Here is a 24,593-nt window from a genome sequence, read left to right as displayed (position 1 = left end):
TCTAGAAGTATATTAGGAGTTGTATGGTATATTTAATAGTTTATTATTTGTCTATTATTTTTAAGATTCCTGACCTTTTTTTCCTTATTCCCTGTTTCTTCTGAAAAATAACTTACTCTGTGAGAATGGATGAAACGTGATAGGTATATGCTCATCAGGAAATGTACTGGAATATCTTCAAAACACTATTTCCTTCACATTGAGAGCAAGTTTTTTTTTTTTTTTTCCATATTTTATAGGCAAGTAAACTATGAATAAACCAGAAAAATACTATTCATGTTATACATTAACAATTCTTTGAACAAAACATTATCCCTTACGTAATGAAAATTCAATGAGTTTACATAAAACATAAATTTAAGAACAATACCTTTTTTTTTTTTAACTGAGGACCTAACAAGTGACCAAATGACTGTGGTGCTTATATAGTAAAAGAGGATTGTGAAATTTTAGAAAAGATTAAACAATGTTTCAAGCAGAGCAACTGAGTACAGCTTGCTGATTTTCTATCAGTCATTCGTGGCTTATGAGACCCTGGAATTTGACAGTTGTGGTGTCTTGTGGTGTGTCTGTGTAAAAGAGGGGGCTCACATAGCTGTGAGATGCAAGTATGACATGGTGAACTTAAAATATTTTTTATTAATAGCGTATGATGCTGAAGAGTCCTGTATATCATGATTTATACTAGCTGAGGATTTAGAGATGCCTTTTTAGCTACCCTGATAACTGCTTCAAATTTTCTCTTTCTAAAAGGGAAAATGATGCTGATAAGAGAGTAATATCCTTCAACAACAGATCTGACAGACAGTCAATACTCAAAAGTAGAAATATTATCCAGCTACTGACCCATTAATCTTGATCTGTATCCCATAGTGAAAACTAAAGTTGCAACTACCTTCAATGTTAGGCACCTAAATAATAAAATTAAGGATTTTCCTGGTGAGATCCTGAGTTAAGCTTACCTGTTCTGGCAAAAGAACAATAAAGTAGTGCAGAATTAGCAAATAGGCAGAAGATCCTAAAAAAAACATCATTCCAAACTTATCCAGGAGTTCATGGGCAATACTCAGGTCTGCCCATCAAAATAAGACACATCAGTCATGGTAATAGATCATTGAAGCTAGGCATTTGAAAGTATGTTAAAAAAACAAACAAAAACTACCCCCCAACCCTGTATTGCACATTACATAGACTGTGCGAGACTGCAGGTCCGAAAGGGATGTTTCAGAGCATCCATTAAAGGGCATCTGCACATTTAGTCCCTTTTTTCTTCTATTGCAGATTTTGCTTGCCTGTTTCCTTTCTCATAGTTATTTTGATTCTTCTATCTCATTTGTACTTCTGGTGGTCTAATCTCTAAGGCAGAGCTCCTTTCCTCTGGCTGGTGTTAGCAGCATCAGGTCACGTGCAGCAATTCCGATTACTTTAGAGTTATCTCCAGGGAGAAGAGGACTATTACACTGCAGTCCTTAAAATTCGAAGTACACATGCTGCCAGTAGCCTGAAAAGTCCAGAAAGAGCAGTTACAAGCCCTCAACCCTGACATTTTCAGTCACAATTTGTAATCCTGAATCACAGACTGCTGGTTTTTTTTATTATCAGAGCAAGAAGAAATGAAAGGATTATATCCCTTGAAATTAGTTTCTTTCTGATGTATATTGCTTCAGAAAGAGAAAAATATCATGCAAATGTAAAAAGATGAGTGTTTTTTTCTTTCTTTTGATTTTCTTTATAACATTTAAATTGTTTTCAAGAAACTAGTCAATAATTCAAATTTATGAAATATTTAATTTTCTAGTTCAGTCTACTGCACAACTAAGGTGCAGAACATCACAATTTGTCTCATATTAAGATAATTTTTTTTAGAATTTCCATAATGTAGATCTTCCAGTAAGGAAATTTTGCTTTTTATATATGTTTTTATTCCTTCCTTGCTCCCTTTCTTATTGCATTCCCTTACCAATCCCTCCCTCACCCTCTCTCTTTCTCCTTCCCTTTCTTTCCCATGAAGAAAGCAGCTGAGGAAGTTGTGACTCAGAACCTTTTTTAGAAATCCAATCTTTGACTCTGTTAAAGGTCTCTATTGAGTTTTTGTTGAACACCTTAATTGTCTGGTTGCTTATGAAATCACTGACTGTGTTTCTGTGAATAATGTATACATAACTGAATTCTTTAAAGCTTTACTTTCTTGGTGATTAAGCCTTTTTCTCCCTTGAATCTCATTGCAGGGGAGTTAACTTCAAGTGAGAACATGTTGGTTTATTTTTTTTCTTTCTTTTCTTAGGTGTAACTTCAGAGTAAAATAAAGATTAACTTTTTTTTTTAGCTGACTTCACAAAAATTATACATATTCATTTCATAAATCTCAACTTCATGATCAAAATGAAGTCAAGCCAATCCTCTCCTCTGTACACATTACTATTTCAGTCATCTCCTTCCTGCAATTATTAATCATAATTAATGTTTCTTATAAAGCTTAGCGCTTCTACACGTGCTGTAACTGATAACAAAAACATTCTAGAAGTGTAATATCAAAAAAACTTGAAGAGCAGTTTGTGTTTGACGTGTGAGGGAGCACAGTGAGAACAGTGGGCAGCCACGCTGGCAGACAATTTTTTTGAAATGTATTAAGTTTCCTGCTCTTTGGAAACCTGGCCCGAGGAATGATAGATATGAATGCTTTGGCATTCAACATATTTTCTTTTTTGTCTCCTTGTATAGCTGAGACCAGCCTGAAGTTTTTCTTGTTTCTCTATCTACTGGATTACATTGTTGGTCTCTGTGCCACTTCATGAAATCAATCATTTAACAGGAGTTCTGGGAATCTAGGTAAGAGGCTAACTTGCATTTAAGGACCAGAAGGAGATGAAAACCAGGAGACATGGGAACTAAAGAAAGAAAATAACATTTCCGTGGTATGTGCAAAAAGAAGCAGATTCTCTGTTGGACAATATGGGAAATATCAGGTATCTAGATTACCACACCCCACACAAAAATAAAGGATGTTGGCTGAAAACATGCAAAAACAGGAGATATACACAGTCACATGGTAGAGAATGAAACAAGTTTATTTGGCTGAAAATATCCCAGATAGGTCATGGTTTATTGATGTCATATTTCCAGCTTGCTTTCTTGTATTTCAAGCTATTTTTTTCCATCAGGAACTACTCATCTGTGGTGTGTGTAAGTGCACTGTAGAGTATACTGAGTTAACTTCAAAGATGTGTTGCACTTAAAACAGACCTGAGCTGACCTGAATGATCTGGAAGAACTGAGAGCTGTCCAGGTCCATCTTGTATGGGCATGGTCCCTGAGAGCACTGTGTGTCTACAGAGTTATGTTTGCAGCATGAAAAGCACAAAATCCAGGAATTTAACACCAGTTTCTGCAGAAAAATTACTCTCATTTAAGGCTTATTAAATATCAAAACTTTTGGCAATTGTGATTGGTAAATGGAAACAATATGGAAGAAACATGAAAAATGAAAAAAAATACTTGCTTGAAATGCACAGTAAAAATAAATTTCTACCACTAAATTTTTGTCAATAACTTACTGTATATTCTTTACTACTGTTGGAGGTTAGATTTTTTCTTCATTTCTTTTGTTTTTAACAAGTAAAATTGCCTAAGGTTGGTACTGGAAATTAATTTAATAATGCAGCTAGGAATCTTTGTACAAAACAGGATTAATTTCATTTATGTCTTAAGAAATTAGGAGAGCCTCCAATAAAGTTTTGACCTTGGAGTAAAACCTATGCCTAACACCACTGAAGGGGTCAAGTGCCTCCATCGGTGCCTGCTCTAGGCTCAGCAAAGAGGAGCGGGAATGCTGGTGTTATATTACACAACTGGAACAAAAGGGAGAAGCAGCTCAGAACAGGAGTGCTGATCCCAGTCTTCCGTGCTCCCTGGACTGACAGCAGCATCCTTCTTGATCCATTTATACCCTTCCTTCTCCTGAAACAGCAGCTTCTCTGATGGGGCTGCTGATGTGGAGTGGGAAGGCTGCGGATCCATGAATGGACTGTGCTGTCAAAGGCATCACAGTTTCACTGCGCCTGTTCCTCTAAGCATATGGAAATGCTAAAATTAGAATTCAGTTACTCTCAGCTCTGATGCAAGAGGAGTGTGGGAGGATCTTAATTTTGGGGCTCTGTTACTCGTGGAAAAGATTTCTGTAGCTAGAGATGACCAGTTCTCATGTATTTATGCTGTTTTACTGAAGACATTTTCTGATGAATTGTCGAGATAAAAGAGATAAAGACAAACAAGCAGGCTGAGCAAGGCAATTTGGATTTATTTGTCCCTACAAAATAAATTACAGTTACACTTTCAACAAGTTATACTAGCATATAGTGGACAAAATGCATGTGTATAGAAAGATAACATTTAAGGTAAAAAGGATGGAACTGCTGCAGGAAAATCAGGTTGCAGTGACCACTATTCAGCAGCAGGCATCAGGTAGATTCTGAAAGACCCTTTCTCAAATATAAGTAGAATCTGAAATAGATAATACAGTTTAATTTACAAGCGCCATTGGAGCTTTTGTGAGAAGTGTTTCACTTTTTATGTTGTGCTGCTATGAAATCAATGTCACCAAAAGCTTCTGCAAATATTAATGGATAATATAGATTTAGACACACTAGAAATACACCAGTAGAAGAATATTATGAATATAAATGAAAATGTTGGAAATGAAATATCATTCAAAAATATAATGGAAGAACAGCTAGAACTTGGCTCAGTGCTTCATTTTGGAAAGGACAATGAAACTGTATAGAAAACAAGGGAAGGGCTAATCTTGATCCTGAAGGGGGGAATGTAGATTAAGTTTCCTTAATCTGCTACTCTGCCCCTGAAGCATTATTTCAGGTTACCCTCCAGCTCAGTTTCTGTTTGTTTCTATATGTATATATGCAATGTCCATAAATATAAATACAGTTCCCTCTACAAGCATTTCTCTTTTTTTAAAGCTCTATGTGTCTATTTCTGCTTTCTAATGTGGGACAAAATGAGGTTCCAAACAGTATTTGATTGTGCAACCTAGCCTAACTCCTACTGTTACAAGTCTTAGGGTCTGTAGTCATGTTCTTGCATGAATATCTGGACTGAGATTACACTAGTTGTACCTCAGATTGAAGATTTATAACAGAAGACATGACTGTTCTCCAAAAAAAGTAGACATTGGAAATTTCTGATTTTATAAATAATTTGTTAATTTACCCCATGTGTTATGCATCATTGAATGTTAGTTTCCATGCAGATTTTCCTGATAATATCACAAACCTTGAATGTGTTTTTGCATCACTGAATGTTAGTTTCCATGCAGATTTTCCTGATAATATCACAAACCTTGAATGTGTTTTTGCCCATTATTAGGTTGTTACTACCACATTAAATTGATCACAGGTAAACTGTTTCATTTTGGTGGGTTATTTGATTGTAATCACAATTCTTGCTGGAAAGTGACTTTATAGGCAATAAATTCAGGTTTTTCCTTTTTTTCTCTTCCCTTTTTTCTTTTCTTTCTTTTTAGTAGCAAATACGTTATTTTAAAGGTCACCCTTGTAAGCGTAAAGCAGATCTCAGACTAGCCAATGTAAAACACTCTTTGGAATATCCATTAATGTCTAAACTGGTTTAGGGAATGTTATCTTAGCTGCTTCATCAGTTTCTACTCCTGATGATGTTATTGTGGTCAGTTATTACAGGCAGGGTGTAACATGAGTGGAGAGAAATATCTGAGGACACTCCACTTGCAATCAGTGTAAGGTTTCCTCTTTGCTCTGCAGGCATCAGAAGAAAGTTGATTTTTTGAGCAATGTTGCTTCCATCCTTTCTCACTAGAGAAAACAGTAAAGAACATCCAGTTGTCTCATACTCATTATTACTTTGAGGCAGAGGTGCATGAGAAAAGCTCGATGCAGAAGTTTATAGTTTATACACTCAGTATAAACTATAGATTTTCTTTTAAATATTTTGTCTCTTCAAACTGGAAATTAAGCACTCAAAAAAAATCAACAACAAACAAACCAAAATAAAGCTATCTCTAAATAGCTACAAGAAAGACAAAGTCTTTAAAGTATAGGCATAATTTGTGCACTACAGACTCTATGTTGCTCACAGCTTAAGTGAGAATGCATCCAAAAGCAGTTTCAATATGGTTAATTTAGCATTTTCCTCTTACTAAGAAATAAAAATGTTTTTCTCTTTGGTGTCAGTGGTATATATGGAGACAGATATGATCCATATTAAAATGGTAAACCTCTTATATAAGATCCGAAAGAGTCCTGTTCAACTCTTCCCTGATAAGGCATCAGGTGTCAAGGAAAGCCATCAAGTCTATTAAATTGAAGAACCTAGATGTTCTACAAGATGCAATTTTATTCAATATCAAGGCAGTGTTTCAAATACCTCAATCCTTTTTCCCATCAAGGACAAAATATGGTTGCATTGATATGCTTCCTGTTCACTTTTTCCTGTTTCACTTAAACAGTTATAGATCTAATCCTGTCAAAGTCTTAATGTAGGGTACAGTACACTACATAGGCTCAAAATGATTTATCATTGTTAAGTGTGAATGTCTCTTCATTCAAGCTTCAAGTTTGCTGGGGAAGTAGGTTTGAATTTCTCTTTTTTTTAAATAATGAGCACTGTCTTTTAAAATGAATGGAAATAAATAATCATTGATGAATAGTTTTAAACAACTATCTAATCACCACAACCAAATAAATTCTGCAGGATTTTTCTCTCAGACTACATCTTCACAAATATCCCATCAACATTTTAACGTGTTTAGGAATGGGCTGAAGTAAGTTTGTCCCATGGATCTTGATGGAGATAGGAGAGGAAACTCTAGTTGAAATTTCTGAGTTGGATCCTGTGTATCAGACTTTGTGGAGGAAAATTACCTGTCATATCGACTTAAACATTGGGCATGAAGTGTAAGTGCTTCTGCAGTTCATGAAAATTTAAACTGTGATATGTCATGCCCTGTTCAGCTGTAGTGGCTAGCTACCATAATAAACCACAGCAAGAGAAAATAAATGTGCCATAAAATTATATTAGTACCACAGACCCAGAACAGAGTGAGGATAATAAGCCAAAACTTTTCATCAATTTTTAATTTTTTTTAAATTAAACAACTGCATGCTGATACATTGATCCTACATGGGATGGGCTCAGGCAATATCACATGAACATAAGAAGCCTGTCTAAATATAAATGAGGAGATATAGCTAAAATACATACAGAATTTCTTCTTCTGTACTCTTCAGTTGTTCTGGGATTTGTTTTTAGTTCAGGTATGGTTAGTTTCTGTGCTGATTCAATTACTTTATAGAGTTTTGTAACAGATTAAATATTTCAAGTAAAATGCTGGCTAAATAGCCAACATTCATTAATTGCAATTCACAGAATTGGAGAATCACTGGATCTGATTTCTTTGAATGCTTTTTTTTTTTCCTTTTTTTTTTCTTGGGGGGCAAGGGGGGAGCAGATAGCAATGTCAGTATTAGTGGTCTATATTTTACAATATTTCCCCAACTGTGCATCCACTGTCATGAATAATGAAGTATGCCCAGTGGTTCATTACCTCTGTGATCTGACTCAGATTTCCACAGCCTTGGCATGCTTGTGCAAATGCTTAATTCTTTAAACTTTGTAGTTCAATTCATCCCTCTGTTATTTTTTGAAACAACCAGTTTGTCATCTGTTTATACAATGTGGAAATGAATTTTAATTGCCTCACATAAATTCATGACAGAGTACTTTATCTTCTTTTTTTTTTCAGCCTTAACAGCAGTGTTCAAGCTTACATTGCAAAGATTTTTCATTAAAAACTCTTTTAGACTAGAGTATATTTGGCTGGCTGGCTCCCCTCCAGTAACTGGAAAGAGAAAAAAAAGGAAAAGGCTCCTTGTCAGTGGTTGATGGGCCTCATCTATTGATTATTTTTGTTTAATCCAGGGTGGTGTTACTTTACTAGTACTATACAATAGGCTGATCTTTATAACTTTCTGATAAACTGAAAGTATAAAAACCTTGATAATTCTGCTGTAACTCACAGTCTGTGGGAAAGCTGAAGGGGTTTATTTTAGACTAGAGACATCTTTTTTCCCTCTTTTTTCTGTCTTTTTTTGTTCTCAGTCTCATGCCTTCTGTACAGCAGTGGCAATTGAATGCAGGAAATTATTCACAGTCTCAGAGATGTAGGACAAGGATCAGTGACCTGAGGCTAAGGAAGGAAATGTTTAGGCTAGACATTAAGAAAAGATTTTGAACTGTATGGGCCAAATGGCTAAACTCCTGAGGGAGGCTGTGAAAGCTACAGCAGTGCAGCTATCAGAGGTCAGCTAGGACACTAGCGGGTAACAGGAGGTTGGACACAATGAAAACAAAGTTTTCTCATAACTTGGTCCCCTGTTTTCAAACTCAGTTGTTCTGGTTTTTGATTCTTCTATACAGGCAGACAGGCACAGATGTCTAGTTTTTTTTTTTCAGGTCTGACTGGCCACTCGACCAACTCACTTTCTCATGCAGAGTTGACTCCAGCTACAGTATATGAAAAAGAATTCCTTCACCATGAATCTCCTATCCATGATGAATCATGCATTTCACTCTAAAACCACATTTTGGCAATCACAATTCATATGTGAGATTAAGGCATATTTTTCTTTTTGTGAAACTAGATTTCAAGATAACAAAATTCTGGAGTGATAATGAAGCTACGAAAACGAGTTGCTTTCTCACTCAAGCCTATCTTTGGTGCTAGAATGATAAGTGCTGCACGCTTAAAATATCAGCTGGGACCTCTAGGCTTAGCTAGTTTTTGAAGGCTCCACGAATAATCAGAACAAATTTGCTCAGGAGGACAAATCACAGCAAGAACCTTAACTTGGGCACCATGAAAAACCTAGCTAAAAGCTTTAACATTGATCTTGGTGTGTGATGTCAATAATATGAGAGGTGTAAATTACTCTTATGATAGCTGTTTCAATATCTTTTGTGGTTTTAATACTTTGAAGATTCGTATTTTGTTCTGTGAATGTAAAGTTATTGCAGCTATAGAACTATAAAATCATAGAATGGTTTAAGTTGGAAGGAACCTTCAAGAGCATCTAGTCCAACTCACCTGCCATGGCCAGAGACACCTTCCACTAGACCAGGCTACTCAGAGCCCCATACAACCTGGCCTATCTGAAGATATCTTTGAGAACAGTATTAAAGAAAGGACAGAGCTCAGACACTTCAGATTATTTTTTCCTATTACAGAAGAGATATTTCAACATTTTCTAAAAATTATCAGATGTTATATTAATTGAACATAACATCTCTGTTATATAAAAAAAAAGTGTAAAAAACTGCTGGTTTTTTTTCACTTGGATTTCTTCAAAAAGAATAGACTACCTGCCCTTTTTTCACAACATATTTTGTCCACAAGCCTATGAAATTTGCTTCAGAGTAAGCACGGGAAACTGGCACTATGTGGCATTCAACATGTAGATTTAGCTTGCTTTCCTCATGCTTCCATGACTTTCAAGCACACCTGCTACAAATTCCATTTGTGGAATGAAATACATCAATAAATCAGAATCTTTGCACCAGATTTTGCAGCTCATCTGCCATATGGAGAAATGTTAAATGAAGAGTTTAAGGCAGAAACATTTGTATAACTTTCATGTATTTCATAACTAAATCAACTCTCATACTGTGAGGTTGATGTATTAATCATCCAGTCCTGTGTCTGCTGAAGAAACACTCTGAACCAAGTAAACTTCAGAGGGGGGAATAGATTTTGCATGAGCTGAATTTTAATTGGTATAGTGTCAGTTCTTGACATTGTAGTTCTACCTATTTATAGAAGTATCTGATTGCACACCATGGGAATATTTCATTACAACTGCTTCAGGATAATATTTCAGTGTGATGCCCACTGATTTTCTTTCTAGTAGGGAGAAAGTGAACCAACATACCGGAATATTGTTAAAGTATGGTATTGGAACAAAAAGTATCAATGATCCAGGACCAACCATTTGGACGTTGCAGTAGTTAGAAAGCTGAGTTGCAGCATAGGCTGACTTACTAAAGTTGGTTCTTTTTCTAGACATCCTGTCTCCAATTGTTTCTTTGAATGTCAAAAAAACAAACCAAACAAACCTTTTAGGGAGCAACATAAGGACCTGAAATATGTCCAGTAGCTGAACTCAAATGATACGTATAAGCTAATCCATTGAATCTTATTGAATTATGTGGACAGGGTGAGAGAAGATAAAATAGTACAACTTGAGCATATTACAATGAGAAAGGAGAGACAAAAAAAAGCTAACATCATGGAAAGAGTCCATCAAAAATTCTCCCATCTGAAGCAAGTACCATGTTACCAATATAACACAACAAACTAAAAAATGAAGTAAGGGTAGGTGCCCCAGTAAGCCAACATGAACTGAATTTTTTAGGTAGTTCTGAACCTTGACCATCCTTTTTCAATCATGCAGGATGCTAAAAGATAGCTTTTTCTGACTTCCAGTTAACTCATTTGTTCAAACAAGGGTTGGGAGATTTGACCTAAATGCAGAGAAGTTGCAACCAATGTGTGCACTGCATTATGGACAATTCACATGTTCACAAAGTTGACAGTTCAGGTTCAAAAGGAGCTCAGGATCTCTTCATCTCACCTTCTTGCTTTAAGCAGGGCCATCTAAGTTGGCTGATCAGGTTGCTTAGGGTTTTGTGCAGTCAAGTCTTGAAAACCTTCAGTGATTGGAACTGCACCACTTCTCTGAGTAACCTGCTCCACTGCTTGGTTGTCCTCACAGTGAAACTATCCTGAATAACTCTTCAGTGCATAAGCATAAACATCTACTTAAGCACAGGGCAAGCGGCAGCTAAATATAATGAGATTTGATTTTATAAGAATGTATTATTTAACTTTTATTGTCCCATAAACTCATAAGAGGTATGTTTTCCTTATCATTCATTTATTCAGTCCAGGACTCTGCCTTGAAAGATCCTAGTGATGAAAGGATCCATGTCCTGCATTTGTTAATCCTTTATTCTCCATAAAAGCTTAACTTTTATTATTACACAGGGGGAAACAATACCAGAATTCTATGGATTTTTTTGGTTGGTTTTTTTTCTGTAGGCAGGCCGTCGCAACAGATGGAAGATACATTTATTACCTTTTATATCCTCACCAGTAAGTGATCAAAGACCCTGTGTTAGGAAAAAAGCCAGTTTAAACACATTGCTTTGGAAGAGATTCAAAACCTTTACACAGGCATTCTTCACTTCCAAATTATAAGCCTTCACAGTTACTCAGCTGAACACCTGAAAGTTTAAAACTGTTGATCAACAAATCTTGAACCAAGAATGTGATTCAAGATTTCACAATATGAAATCGCTACAATTTCATTCATATTTATCTTTTATTCCCAGAATTAAAAACCAGTGTTTGAAATGCACTGCAAAAAGTGCAAATAGACACCAAGACATCTTACATATTTAGGAACTTCAGTAGAATGGTAAAAATAGTAGCAAAAAAATGTGTATTTTACAAATGAGCTTATTATTCAAAAGAAAGAGTAGGGTTTTATAGAGATAGAAGTAAGAACAATTTTTTAATTATGACTTTGGTTTTTATTTTAACTTTTTTATTATTTTAACTATTTTAACTGTAAAATACCTGTCTACCTGTTTGCAGATATTATGGTTTTCATCCAACTTTTATTAAAAAGCCAGTGACGTACTATAAATCAGTATTAACAACTTTCTAAAAGGCAGTCAGGGATAACAGGCAAGGAAGAATTCTGATAAGAATATAAATCTGTGTTTTCATACTAGGAAAAGCAGGATGCTGTTAACTTTTCTGGAAAGTTTTCTGGGTAGAAGAATCTTTAGGCTGTATGTGGGAGAGCTGTTAAATTCTGGACTGCAGTGAGTTTACAGTGCAATAGTTTCTTCATGTGGCCATTTGTGCTCCAGACTAAACCAATGATCACATTAGTACAGCCCTGAAAGATTACACATGTGGAGTTACTGTTATGAGTGGGCAAAACACTACACTTGAACCTTTCCATACTAACAGTCTGGGCAAAATAAAGAAAAGTGTCCTGGTGAGACCTAATAGATTGAAGAGCAAGAAAGACAGGAAGTACCACTGCTTGAAAAAAATTGAAAACTGAACAAAACTGAAGACTGAAAAAAAATCAGGAAACTTGTCTTAAGAGTTGATACTTCACTCTCAGTAGTTGCTCCTTATTACCTCTTGTTCTGTGACTTTCATGCATTAGTGTAATAGCGCTGTTTGTGGCACTGTTGCTCTGGTTTGATATAAGTGAAGTTGCAGAGCAGCTACAATTTGAATTGTACAAACTCAGCAAAACTGCCAGTTTTGGAGAGTGAGAGGGTGTTGCCCTTTTATATTTATTTCAGATAGCTAGCAAGTGAAAGTGAGAGATAGGAGTCAAAGTATGTCTTCAGAGATTCCCACACTTATATCAGAAGTCACCAAAATAATTACTTTTAAAGAATTATATCCTCAAGGGCCATGCATCCTGCCCTGTCATCTCAGGAATTAGGTTTTTGTCTTTTTAAAAACTGGAACAACTGAATGTTTTGTTTTTCACAATCAAAGTCATGGACAATACAAAGGTATCACTTTTTTCAAATAATGACGGCAGTGAAAAATCCAAATTAGCTGCATCTCTATTTATTTTCAAATTCCTAATTCTTTTCCAGAACCTTGGACTCAGAATGTCTTCTAGTGAAAATTGGAGATAACTGAATCAAAGCCAACCATCACTGATTTATGCCAGGTAAGGTTTGGTCTCTTCTTGGTTTTAGTATTAAAGGCAAACCAAGAGTGTCAAATCAATTTATGACTCAATTTTACTTTTTCAGATCTGTGATATTCTCCAGACATTGTGTGTTGCATTGTCAGTGATGTGATATTTTCTTTCCTTTTTCCTGTCATTTCTGTGTCCTCTCCAGCTTTTATTCTCTGCATTATGTATTGCCCGAGGAAGAACATTTTCCCTTCCTCCATGGCTCTCTATCTCACATTTTGTATTCTTTATCCTTTCACATCTATATTTTTTTAGTTTATTAGTGCAACCCTTCAGCATTATGTTCTATCTCAACCATTTTCAGACCTCTTAAATTCACTGGAGGGGACTGTGATCTGATCTGAGTAAATGACAAAAGATATGGAAAAGCATTTATGATTTCTTTTTTATTTTCTAATGCCATAGCTTGCTTCTGTGTCCTCTGCAATTCAGCCTGCTGATCTCTGGTTTCGTTTGAAGCATCTGACTTCTTTCATAGCTAAGTGTAGCATCAAATGCTCTCCGTCACTCAATACCTGTAATGATGTAGTACACCTTGATTAAAAATACATTAGCAGAAAGGAAAACAAACGGAATTGATGTGCTTAGAACATAATGGATCTCCCTTTGTCCATATAGAGTATTTTTTACATCAATTTGTCCTTGTTTTTCTTTCCCTGTCTTTAAAGAGAAGGTCGTATCCTTTCAAATATTTCTTGAAAGCAATTAAGCAACAGCTACACAGGTAATACAGGTCTTTAAAACAAGAGAAACCACTGAAAATCATTTAATATTACAATAATTGATCATAGTTATGCTAGTGTACAATGAACTGTTAATTTTTATATCTACTTCTATGATTCAGTGATTCTATGATTCTAGTCTCCATTTCCATTTTTTTACTCTTCAGCAGTTTTGCATTTTCTTGAGCTTGATATGGCTTCCGAAATCTGATATGTCTTCGGAATCCTGTGAATATAATTATATTTGTGAAAATTTCAATCTGCCATATCACTACAGATAGCTCTAAACTTCTCAGAATAAATTATCCTCTACGCTCTGAAATTTTGGTGAGAGATAATAATTTAGAGGTATTAATCTGAAACATTTTCAAAGGATATATGAACTGGGTAAGAAATTATTTCCTTTCATATTTTAATTGCAATATATCTCATAGTCTCATTTTCTAATTATATGTAAAACGTAGAGTTAGACTAATGCTAGAAAAATAGGTAAAGACTCAGAGATTAAAGAGACACTGGGATATCTGAAAACTCTTGAGGCCGAGACTGGTTGGGAAATCTGAGAGGATCTCCCTTTTCATGAGCTTTCACATACACTTAATTTCTACCTCATTTGATTATTTTTATTTATTCATTACCTAGCCTAAGGAAGCTCCATAGTGCTATTGTACACAAGAAAAGAACGTACAGCTTTAATAAGTTCCTTATTCTTTGTTACATGCTATTAGTTTATCCAGCTGTCACTTGTTGGATATGAGTTGTAAAAACAGCTGGTGGAAACTGGGAATCCAGAAATATACTGAAGGATATGTTTAGAGCAGACTGAATCAGAAAAGGTGTAAAAACATTAATGCTGGCATTGAATGTTTTGATTAATAGCAGAATTCAGAACAATTAAAGATTATTCCATTGAGAAATATGTGATAAATTAAATTTTCATCAAAATAAAGAGCTTGCTAGGACAGATTGGGACCCAGAATTTCACTTGCAAAAAGGTAATTTGTCAGGATAACTTCTGAATTTCTGTTATATCACGTCTGCTAGAAAGACTGGTGAAGACTATTAGTCTTTCCAAGACTGGAAAGCAAATTTTTTCTCATAATTTCTCAAAAAAAAATAAGACGAGCAATGATGATAACCTTATTAGAGGAGAATTATTAAGTGAAAAACTGTATTTGATAGAAAGCATTCAATATTTTCTCAGTAAAAGCTTATTTTACAGGCTAATTTTTATTTTATTGGTGACATTATACCTCATATCTTAAATTAAAAAATTGAACAATTTAATAAAGACATTGTAAGACTTTTTTGATAATAGAAACATTTATCAAAAACATGTTTAAACTGGCAAAACTTTCCTTGATTCTTGAAACCAAGAATCAGATTTGTTCATGTCACCTAACACTGTTGATTTCAGTATCTGAACTATGCATAATAGACTTCCTTGTCAGCCAGAGGATAAAAATAAGGATTTTTAGACATAATTTCTTAGAAGTTAGGACTGGTTTTTTATATCTGAATCTAGATAAAACAGGTTTTCTCGATTTATGATAAAGGAATAGCCTTTTATTTTATTCTTAATCAATAATTCTGCCCTGGATAGCTGTGTAAAAATGTGTTTAGTATATTTCTGCTGGAGAAAAGACTGAATCTGATTGTCCCCCTAATATTTATAATCAAGGACTTACTAGTTAGTAACTCAGAATTTCTGTTTTGTAAAACTAGTAGTATTTGTTAATGTTTTTCTCACGAGACTTTTTCCTGACATCAATATATTTGTTTAAATATTCACATAGTAAATGACTGTAAAATGGAAATAGAGCTGAATCATATGTGTACAAAATTTTCAGATATTTTAGTTAGAAAATGATGTGAAATAGTTTTTTACCTCTAGCCTGGTCATTTTGCTTGTTCTTCTACTAGTTATTTTGTTCCCCTGCAGTTAAATCACCAAACCTCACTTGCTCAGTGTTCAATAAAATATTTGCTGTACAAAGACATAATTTACTAGTTCAAACAGAAATAAAAAGCAGGTACTTCAGACAGCTGTTTACACACTTCCTTTCATTCTCTCTCAGACATATATATAATCTAGATTCCTCCCCCACTACTTATAATCAGGTAATTAGTAGTTAGTAATTTAGAATTTCGTTTCTGAAGGCTTTCTAATGTTGATTTGAATGTATAAATACAGACGAGTTTATATATATATTTATGAGATAAAATATAACAAAAAGGAGGAAGTCATAGAGAAAACATTAGCTCTGCCTGAACTGCAGTGCACTTTATGGCTGAAATCAGATGCTTAACTATTTTGGAACACAACATTTCAAAGTCCAATGTATACTAGCTCTTCAAGCACCTCAAAAGAGCTCATCTGACTGCCTCACATAGACTGAGAACTTAAGGCCTTAGATAGTCTTTCAAGAGAAAACAGTGGTTTTGAACTCTCCTTAGCACAAGACAATCCATACCAATCAAAGTCTGTGATTTTCTGAAGTGCATTTTTTAAATAAAACTCCATTCTGCTGACCAGAATAGTCACAGACAGATCTAGCTCAAGTTCAAGAAACCAAGAATGCCAAAGATTGTTTTCTCTACCTGTAGAGAACTGTCTCACTCTCTAGATGAGATGTTGTCCTACCAAGTTTGAGAACCTGGCTGTGGTCCAAATCAAACACCCTCTGTAGGCTGTCTTTTTGGCATCTGCAGTATGCTTTAAAAAAATCCAAGAGTGAGACAGAAAAAATTAAGGAAGTCGTGATGCTTTAGAGATCTGACAAAGCTTGATAAAACCCATGACCTGCTTGTTTTCCTGCCTGGAATGTTAGACAGAACGTCCAACTGTGGAGAAGTCTGAAGCATTGCTCCCAAAGGTGAATGAACCTGGCTGGTTTCCCAAGTCTGCATTGGAAATATCTGCACAGCAAAAGCCTGTTTAAGATTTTTCTTACTGGCATTTATATGATTATATATTTAGAACTCTATTAACACAGACACTAATTCACTGGGAATGAACTAATCCTATTTCCCACTTTGAATTTATGGTTGGTGCCAAAGATTGTAAGCTTAGTTACAGGATTTTATGGAGCAGTCTGTCATTCATACATTTATTTCTGGTGGTGCTGGTGGGGATTTCTAGAATGCTTCTAAGAAGGTTAATCCTATATATTTAGCAATAAAACAGGCTGTACTAATTTCTTAAAAGTTCTTGCTTGCTTTCTCTTTACTCTTTCATTATCTGAACCCCCCCACATCTGCAAGGACTGTTCTTTGAAGAAAGGATAGTATGAAGAAAATGAAAAGAGAGAGGAAATAGCATTGTGGGGAAGTTATAGGAATGATAAAAGAATGCAAAAAATAGTATGGGAGATGGTTTCTTTGTTTAGGAAATGAAATATGGGTTATTGAACACATCAACAAAGGGATTTAATGCTCTTAAATCCATATACACTTTGTATATAAGGTTTTCATATTGTTTATATGGTTTTCCTATCTCTTTTTGATGAATCCTTTAATTTCCAGATTTCCTCCTTCAAGGCACATGGTAGTCTTTTTGGTGGTATTCTCAGAGACAATGTTTAGTTTTCTTTTGTTGCTAGAACTGAGCCTTATGCTTTACAGATAATGTTTTGTGGAATGAACCTCTACTTGAAATTTCTGCTTTCTCTTCATCTCAGTCCTTCACCTCTTAGCTGATAAACTGCACAGGGATTTGTTAGAAGCAAAAATTCACTAGGTCCTTAACAACACTTTGTTAAGTGATGACCATGGTCAAGTACCCTTATACCAGCACAAGGTCAAGAAAGAAAAGTCCAGTTCTTTTACCAAAGTGAACTGCAAAGGTGGGAAAACATCCTTTTATTAGATTACTACATCATCTAGCAGTTTACTTTCTTTTGTAAAGGTACTTAATGGCATATCTTCCTAGACCAGTAAAATGCTACCATAACACAAACCTCACATGATCACTTCTGTATTCTCATTTGATGAAACTTGGAAAATAGAAAACATAGTTCATAACATCTGAGCACCTTTTATTATATGAACACTGCTTTAAATATAATTAAACATAAGACAACTATTACCAAATTGGAAGTGGCTATTATTTTTTCCCCCACACTTTTTTCCTATACAGCTGACCTTGATTCCAGACTATACTGTGCAGTGGTTTGTCCTTTACAGCTTAGTTAGGAATCTGGGACGTTGAAATTCTCTTTAACATTCCCCAGAATGATCTTCTGTTGAACTTTGGTGTGAAAACAAAGAAACTTGTATGTGTAAGTGCACAGAATGCCTGAAAGGAATTTGAAAAGGATTCTGAACATGAAAGTCATGGATGGAGAGTGAAACACTCTCCCAGTTTTAAACTGATAGTATTTAAAATCAGAGGATTAAATTTAATTTTCAGGTCATCTTAGATTAACTATTTTTAGCAATTACTGTTTCTGGGGTGTCATTTACCTCCTGTTACAAGCAGCAGACTTTTTAGTAGCTAGTTTATCTGGACGGCAAAGAAAGAGGGGCAAGCAAATAGTAGATTTCAAACCAGACATATTCAAAACATACGGTTACGCACAGATACAATATACAGAAAGAAACTCCCTGTCGGGGCACCACTGAGAATTAAATATTGTTATGTAATCTATGTTCATCTTTATAAAACATTCTGCATTCATAAAATTTTATGAGCCATAGGTAGAAAGAATGTAGGTTATTGCATAGTGTTGTACATATTTTCTGTGATAGAAAATCCACAGCTGTTTCTGTGTCTTGTATGTTTGAGTCATTCAGTTGATCCCAACAGCAGAGATAAAGTTCATGTTTAGCTAAAAAGCTGATTAAAGTAGCTAAGACAAGCTAAAACATTCTACTGTGGAACTAACCAGGTTTGTAACACACAGGTTTTATCCAGCATGAAGTGATACTAAAAGTTAATACATTAACACTGCTTTATAATATTATATGTAAAGCTAGCAATAAAAGGCAACATACAATTTTATGAAGAGAAAGCTGTATTGATAAATGTTCATGAAGTCTACACTCAAAGTTACTCTTAAATGGACACCTACCTGTGTTTTGCATGAAAATGAAAATACCCTCTTGTATAGTTGATATAATATCCCATGAAATTCAGAAAGGATTTTGCAAATGTTTCAAAAATCTTGTTTATCTCAACTTTATAGCAGATAAGCAAACTAAACCAAAAAGGAAAAAAAGATCCTTACTGATTCTCTTTACAGGGGGCTCACAATTTCCAGCTACACTATTATCATAAAAAATCGTTAGCCCAAATGCAAGTGCATAGACTGATCTGAAAGTTGGAATTCTTCATTTTCAGATATTTTAAAGCTCTTCTGAATACCTTCACAGAATTATTTACATAGTGGCATGAATAGTTAGGATTTTTGTCTGTGACCCATGGCAAGAAAAACAAACCGAAGAATATTTTTCAGTCAAAGCGAAAAAAAGGCAAAATATGTTGATTGTTGTATCATTTGCAGCTTTAGCACTCCACCATCTAACAAACAGTGCTCAGTCTGCTTGGTCACACACTTTATTGCATTTATTTGCTTTTTTAAACTTAAATAGTATTTTGGAAAATTTCTAAATATTTCCTTTGCATATTGAAATAATGATTGGTCTAATTCTTATCAAAATTCAGAAATGGCATGCTTTTTATGTATGAATAACATAACATAATCTGTTATCCAGATACAGTGATAAACTATTGATCCTTAAAACTGTCTTTAATGTAAAAGAGAAATTTTTTTTCACTAATTTTGGTTTATGATAGTTCTGGGAAGAAAGGACATGACATGTCGCTTTAGAAAAGAAAATTGGAATGTATTTGAAGTTACTCATGTCTTTTAATGTCAGAAGGGGCCCTAAGCAAGAGAGATTGGTGAGCTGATCAGGGGAGATGGTCAGAAGTGAAGAGTAAATTCAATTTATCATTTGAATCTATATTTTATCACAGTCTTGCTTGTCTATGCATCTCTGGTCCTGATCCTGCAAAACTGCAGTCCAAAGAATGTTTTGTCTTTGATGTAAACAGAAGCAGGAACATATTTAATCTGCCTGTTACAGTACTGTACCCTGTGTTTTATAATATAAAACCTAGTTCAGTCTTTCCTCTTTGCTTTTATCCAGTCCAGATTTCCTCTTGACAATAATGGTATTTTTAATCCCCAAAGTATCTGAGGAGGATACGTTTATTGGGGATTATTTTTTAGGGTTTTTTAACTAGTTGCATGTCTAGAGACAGGTTTAAAATCCTGAAAATTCCTGACTTCTGTTCTAAAATTATTCAATGAAAGGACTCAGAGTGTGATAAAAAATATGAGATTGTTAGAATTATTAGAAAATAATTTTAAAGAAAATGCCAATACCAGTGAGTACAGGCAACAGATTTTCAAAACTGTAGTTATGTCTGAAAATTATATGTGCACAAATTAACTTAATTCAGGTCAAGTGAATGTCACATGAACTTTTCAATGCTAGTCAGTTTACCAGTGATGATGAGAAAGGAACAAATTACAGACATATACAATGTTAAACTGGGAGTTCACCAATTCAGAAAACTGATTTTAATCTCCTCAGGAAAATCTAAAAAATTGACCTGTGTAAACAATTCTTGATACTGTGTCTTTTAAAACATGATGACACAAAATCCATCAGTTTGTTGCAATCAGTTTGAGCCATATCAAGCCGTAGTGTTAATGTCCAAAGAACTTGAATGTGAGGTAACAAGAAAAAGTAAAAGAAAAGAGTGCAAGAAAGATCTGGAAAAAAAGGAAACCAAATAAATGTTCTTACATTGTAAGAAAGTGTGATTGGAAACCTCCCTTATTGATTGTAGGGAAAGAACTACTCCCCAGCAGAAATTATGGAGTTCCATTTTACTTGACGTTTTTTTCCACTTTCAGCAGGTGGTGGGAGGAAAGACTTGATTTAGCTAGGATTAGCATTCTCCCATAGGAAATGTTAAAAGTATTAATAAATACATATTGAATTGTACTCTCAGAAAAATGTACAAGAGAATTGTCTTAAAGTATATGATGAAAATCACATTTTACCTAGAAACAGGAAAGAGGAATTGTTCCACTTCCAGCTTTGTGTGAGACTGTGCATGTTAGCTTTTAGAACCTGATGGCAAAGAAGCACTGCAGAATTACCGTGCAGATGAATCATTTTATCCTCAAACAAAAATTTGACAAAGGTATCTGTTAATTAGTGGGAATTTCATTAATTGTGCTTAAGTTATTCAAAGAGTAATGCAACCAGTATAAAGTTCCTATCACAAAGCTTCCAAAAATCTTACTTTTAATTCATTGTATCAGTGTTAAGTACTTGAGTTTTGCAGAAAACATAGACAACACAAAGGAAGGCATCCTGAGACCATGAACAAAACCTAAGGTTGATAGTTGAGGTCCATGAATGTTTTGGGGATTATTGCATATTCCAAGTGTCAGTTTATTTATCTGAACAACAGAGATAATTAAGTTTATCAATATTAAGTTTTTGAAAAGCTGCAGGTTACAAGCACTTGGCATAATCATATCATATGCCAAATAAGTGGTTATTGTTCCTAATAATTTAGATATGATTGTGTAACTTGTTTATGGTTGTATTTGTCCTGTCCATGGTAATTCCTGTGAAACGAAGTTATTTTAAGTCAAAACTTCTTACCTCTGGGCCTTTATCTGGTGCTGTGAGTTGGGTTGAGAATCTATTATATTCCAATTATTAACCTAATCATACTCTATGACTTAATATAAGATTGATTTTTCTTGAGTTATGTGAATGTTAATAATGGTCATAACATTAACATGATTGCTGTGCTTCTAATCTAGCCACAGAATTTGATTGTTGTGTGAATTGCTGAGCTAACTTTTTTTCCTGATGTGTTTTTTTTTTTTTTCCTGTGGGGTTTTTCCCCTAGACTCTCATTGAACAGTTCAAAATTTCAGAAGGGGAGAGGAAAAGACAGAAGTGAAAAACAACTGGATCCAGAAGAGCCCATTGCAAAAATAATAAAATACCTTGGTGGGATAAAAGTCTGTGTGCTAAAGACTGCTCTGAGGAGACCTTTTTCTGAGGCCCTGGAGTCTCCTTCTCTATCACTTAATTGAAATCAGAATTAGCAACACGAATGTTTGGATATTATCAGCATGATCAGGACAAAGCCTGTGGTGCTCTGGGCAGACTTACAATAGAAAGGATTGTGGTGTGGTGTGGGAAGATAATGCAGAAATGATACAAAGGCCCACAGGGACAAAGGCAAAATGATTTATGTTTAAAATAATTGTAGCATACATTTTGTAAAAGGCGGCTGGATTGCAAACCTGGGTAGACTTTTCTTATTAAAAGTAAGGGTTCCGGTTTTATTTTGATGCTGGCATGAGGCTTTTCTGACAAGAAAACTGTGGACAAACATCAGCACCACCAGAAAAACTGAGAAACAATAGTTCTGTTGTGCAGGGGTAAATGATTTCCTGAAATGTAATATATGCAAGCTTTTTACTCAATCTAATTTTAAATAGTTTCCCAAAATAGTTCTTCTTTTCAAGTATTCAAAGGATGTGACAAACCTTCATAGAAAACTTTTAATATTATTGTGTGCATAGGCATATATTTTCTCAGCCAACTGTACTACTGGTGAAAGCTGCCAGATTAGCACCCTTTGACACCAAAAGTCTTTATTTATTTACCTAATAGGTAAAACATAATCAGTATTTCAGTGTGCTCTGTTCCACAGGATGAAAGGCCAGGCTGATGTCTTGGAAAGCCTTAGTCATAGAACAGAAAAAAAGGGAACATCTATCTCTAAAGTGTAAACAACACTTGGTTTTAAAAACACATGAGAATCTGAAATAGACCACACAGCTGAGGGACATGAGAGTGCTTTTTTTTAAATGGGCTGGCTATTGTGTAAGTATTTTTAATGAGATCGAGTGACTTCTTCAACAGCTGTGTCTTATTTGTATGGTTTTCTCAAAAGCAATAAAATTACAAATTATTTGATTATTTCTCAAGCCCCTGTTCATAAGTCATGGGGAGTGCTTTCCAACAAACTGCTGTTCACTGATGGAAATACCCTACTTTAAATGCCTCGATGCATTTCAGGGTGGAGATCAATGTGAATCAGATGGAGAAATACAAGAAAATGGGAAATTATAAAAGAGAATATTAGTTACACATTGATAAGGAAAAGAGAGCACAGAAAGAACATGAAATACAGAAAATCATCAGCAGTAGTGTAGATACTGGATTTTGTTGTAAGTATGGTAACATATGCTATAATAAGAACAGTATATGACTTGCAGAGGCAGGAACTACTGGTCCTGACAGGCAGAGTAAGTAAAGAGCAAAGAAATAAACTTTTGCCATTCTTGGTATCACAAGCAAGGCTTACAAAGTTGGAGAGAGATAATACAGTATTAGAAATCTCGTACAAATCAGGTTGCCTTCTCTGCTTGACGTTCTGTCAACTTAGCAGAGAGATGGGCTTTCTCAAGAGGGAAATAAAATGAAGAAGGGACAGGGTGGCCTACAAAACCTACTTCTCCACCTGTGCACTTGCGGTATCTTTTTTATAGGATATTTTAACACTTTTACCTGTGACCTAGAGTGGTGCTGTATGGCTGGAGGATGAGAAAAAAACAGGAATAAAGGGAAACTGGTTTGATAGAAAGACAAATGTTTTTTCCCAGGAGGACAGTCAAGTAGTGGAGCAAGTTATACAAAGATCTTGTGAGGTGTCCATCCTTAGAGATTTCTAAGACCTCACTAGACAAATCTCTGAAGAATTTGATCTGGTCTCATAGCTGACACTGTTTTCAGCAGTAAGGTGAGCTAGAGAGTGTGGGATATGCCCAGCCACTGCCCTGGAGGGATGTCTGCTGAGATAAAAGATTTTGCAATCGCCCAGCAGGACTCCCTGAAAAGGCAACCACTTTTGAGTCATGGCGAGGAAAGGTAGACCCACAATCCTTTGGGAGACCCTATGCAGATCGTTCTGTAACCCATTGGTCTGTCCCAGACCCTCTGTAATCCATTGGTCCCCTTGCTGATCCCCTGTATCCTTATAAAGGCAAGCTCCCTCGAACCCCTCGGGAGAGCTCGTCCTTGGCTTCCCTTCGCCAGAGGGGACCCATAATAAAGCTACCTTCATGTGGAACCAGCCACACGGGCCTTCTCGTCTCTCTCTCTGGTCTGGTTTGGCCTGGAGGCTGCCCTGCAGAGCTGAGCTGGAATCACGAGCTGATATCACTAAAGAGCTGACAGTCTCTGCAAGGGCCCTCCTGCCAGCAGCTGAGAGGAAGACACCGGACCTCGGGCAGGCGATTCCTTTCGGGATCATCTCCCCGAACCGGTCATCTCTTCCTGGGTCACAGCCTCGGACCCTACCACCAGCTGTAATAAGAGAGCTCCTGAGGTCCCTTTCAGCCTGAATTATCCTATAATAGCCTGTCTTCAAAGCTCTGCTTCAAGAGGTTTTGAGACCTCTCTGTGGCTTACTCAGACATATATCCAAAAGACCAAGTCTTTTATCCTTCACCATATAGAGGTCTTTCCTCTTTACTTTGTTTATGCATGGTTTGATTGTTTCCTTTCTTTCTGCATTTTCCTTTTGAAATTTTTTAAAATATTAATTCATATCCTTCCTGCTTCTTGTCCCAAGAGTAATAGAAATTTTGGACTTTCAACAAAGAAGGCAAAAATGGCTCTGTTTTTACAGTTCAAATTATACTGGATGCATAAACAAAATAATAAGTATAGAGTTTATTTTGGTTTTGGATTTTTTTTAGGTAAGAGGCTGAAAGAAATACTTTTTTTCCCTAATTATATTAGTGTTTAGATAGAAGATCAGAATCTCTTTAGTCTGAAACACTTGAGCAGGCATAGACATTCTGTATGACTTTTTTTTACACAGAAGAAGAAAATCAGTTCCAGATTAAGGCATTTCTTTGTAGCTGTCTAGAGGAAGTTTAAGTGTCTAGGCTCCTGTAACAACCCATAC

The sequence above is a fragment of the Corvus hawaiiensis genome, chromosome 6 (assembly GCF_020740725.1).
Source record: "Corvus hawaiiensis isolate bCorHaw1 chromosome 6, bCorHaw1.pri.cur, whole genome shotgun sequence".
Taxonomy (NCBI): domain Eukaryota; kingdom Metazoa; phylum Chordata; class Aves; order Passeriformes; family Corvidae; genus Corvus; species Corvus hawaiiensis.
This window is presented reverse-complemented; position numbering follows the sequence as displayed.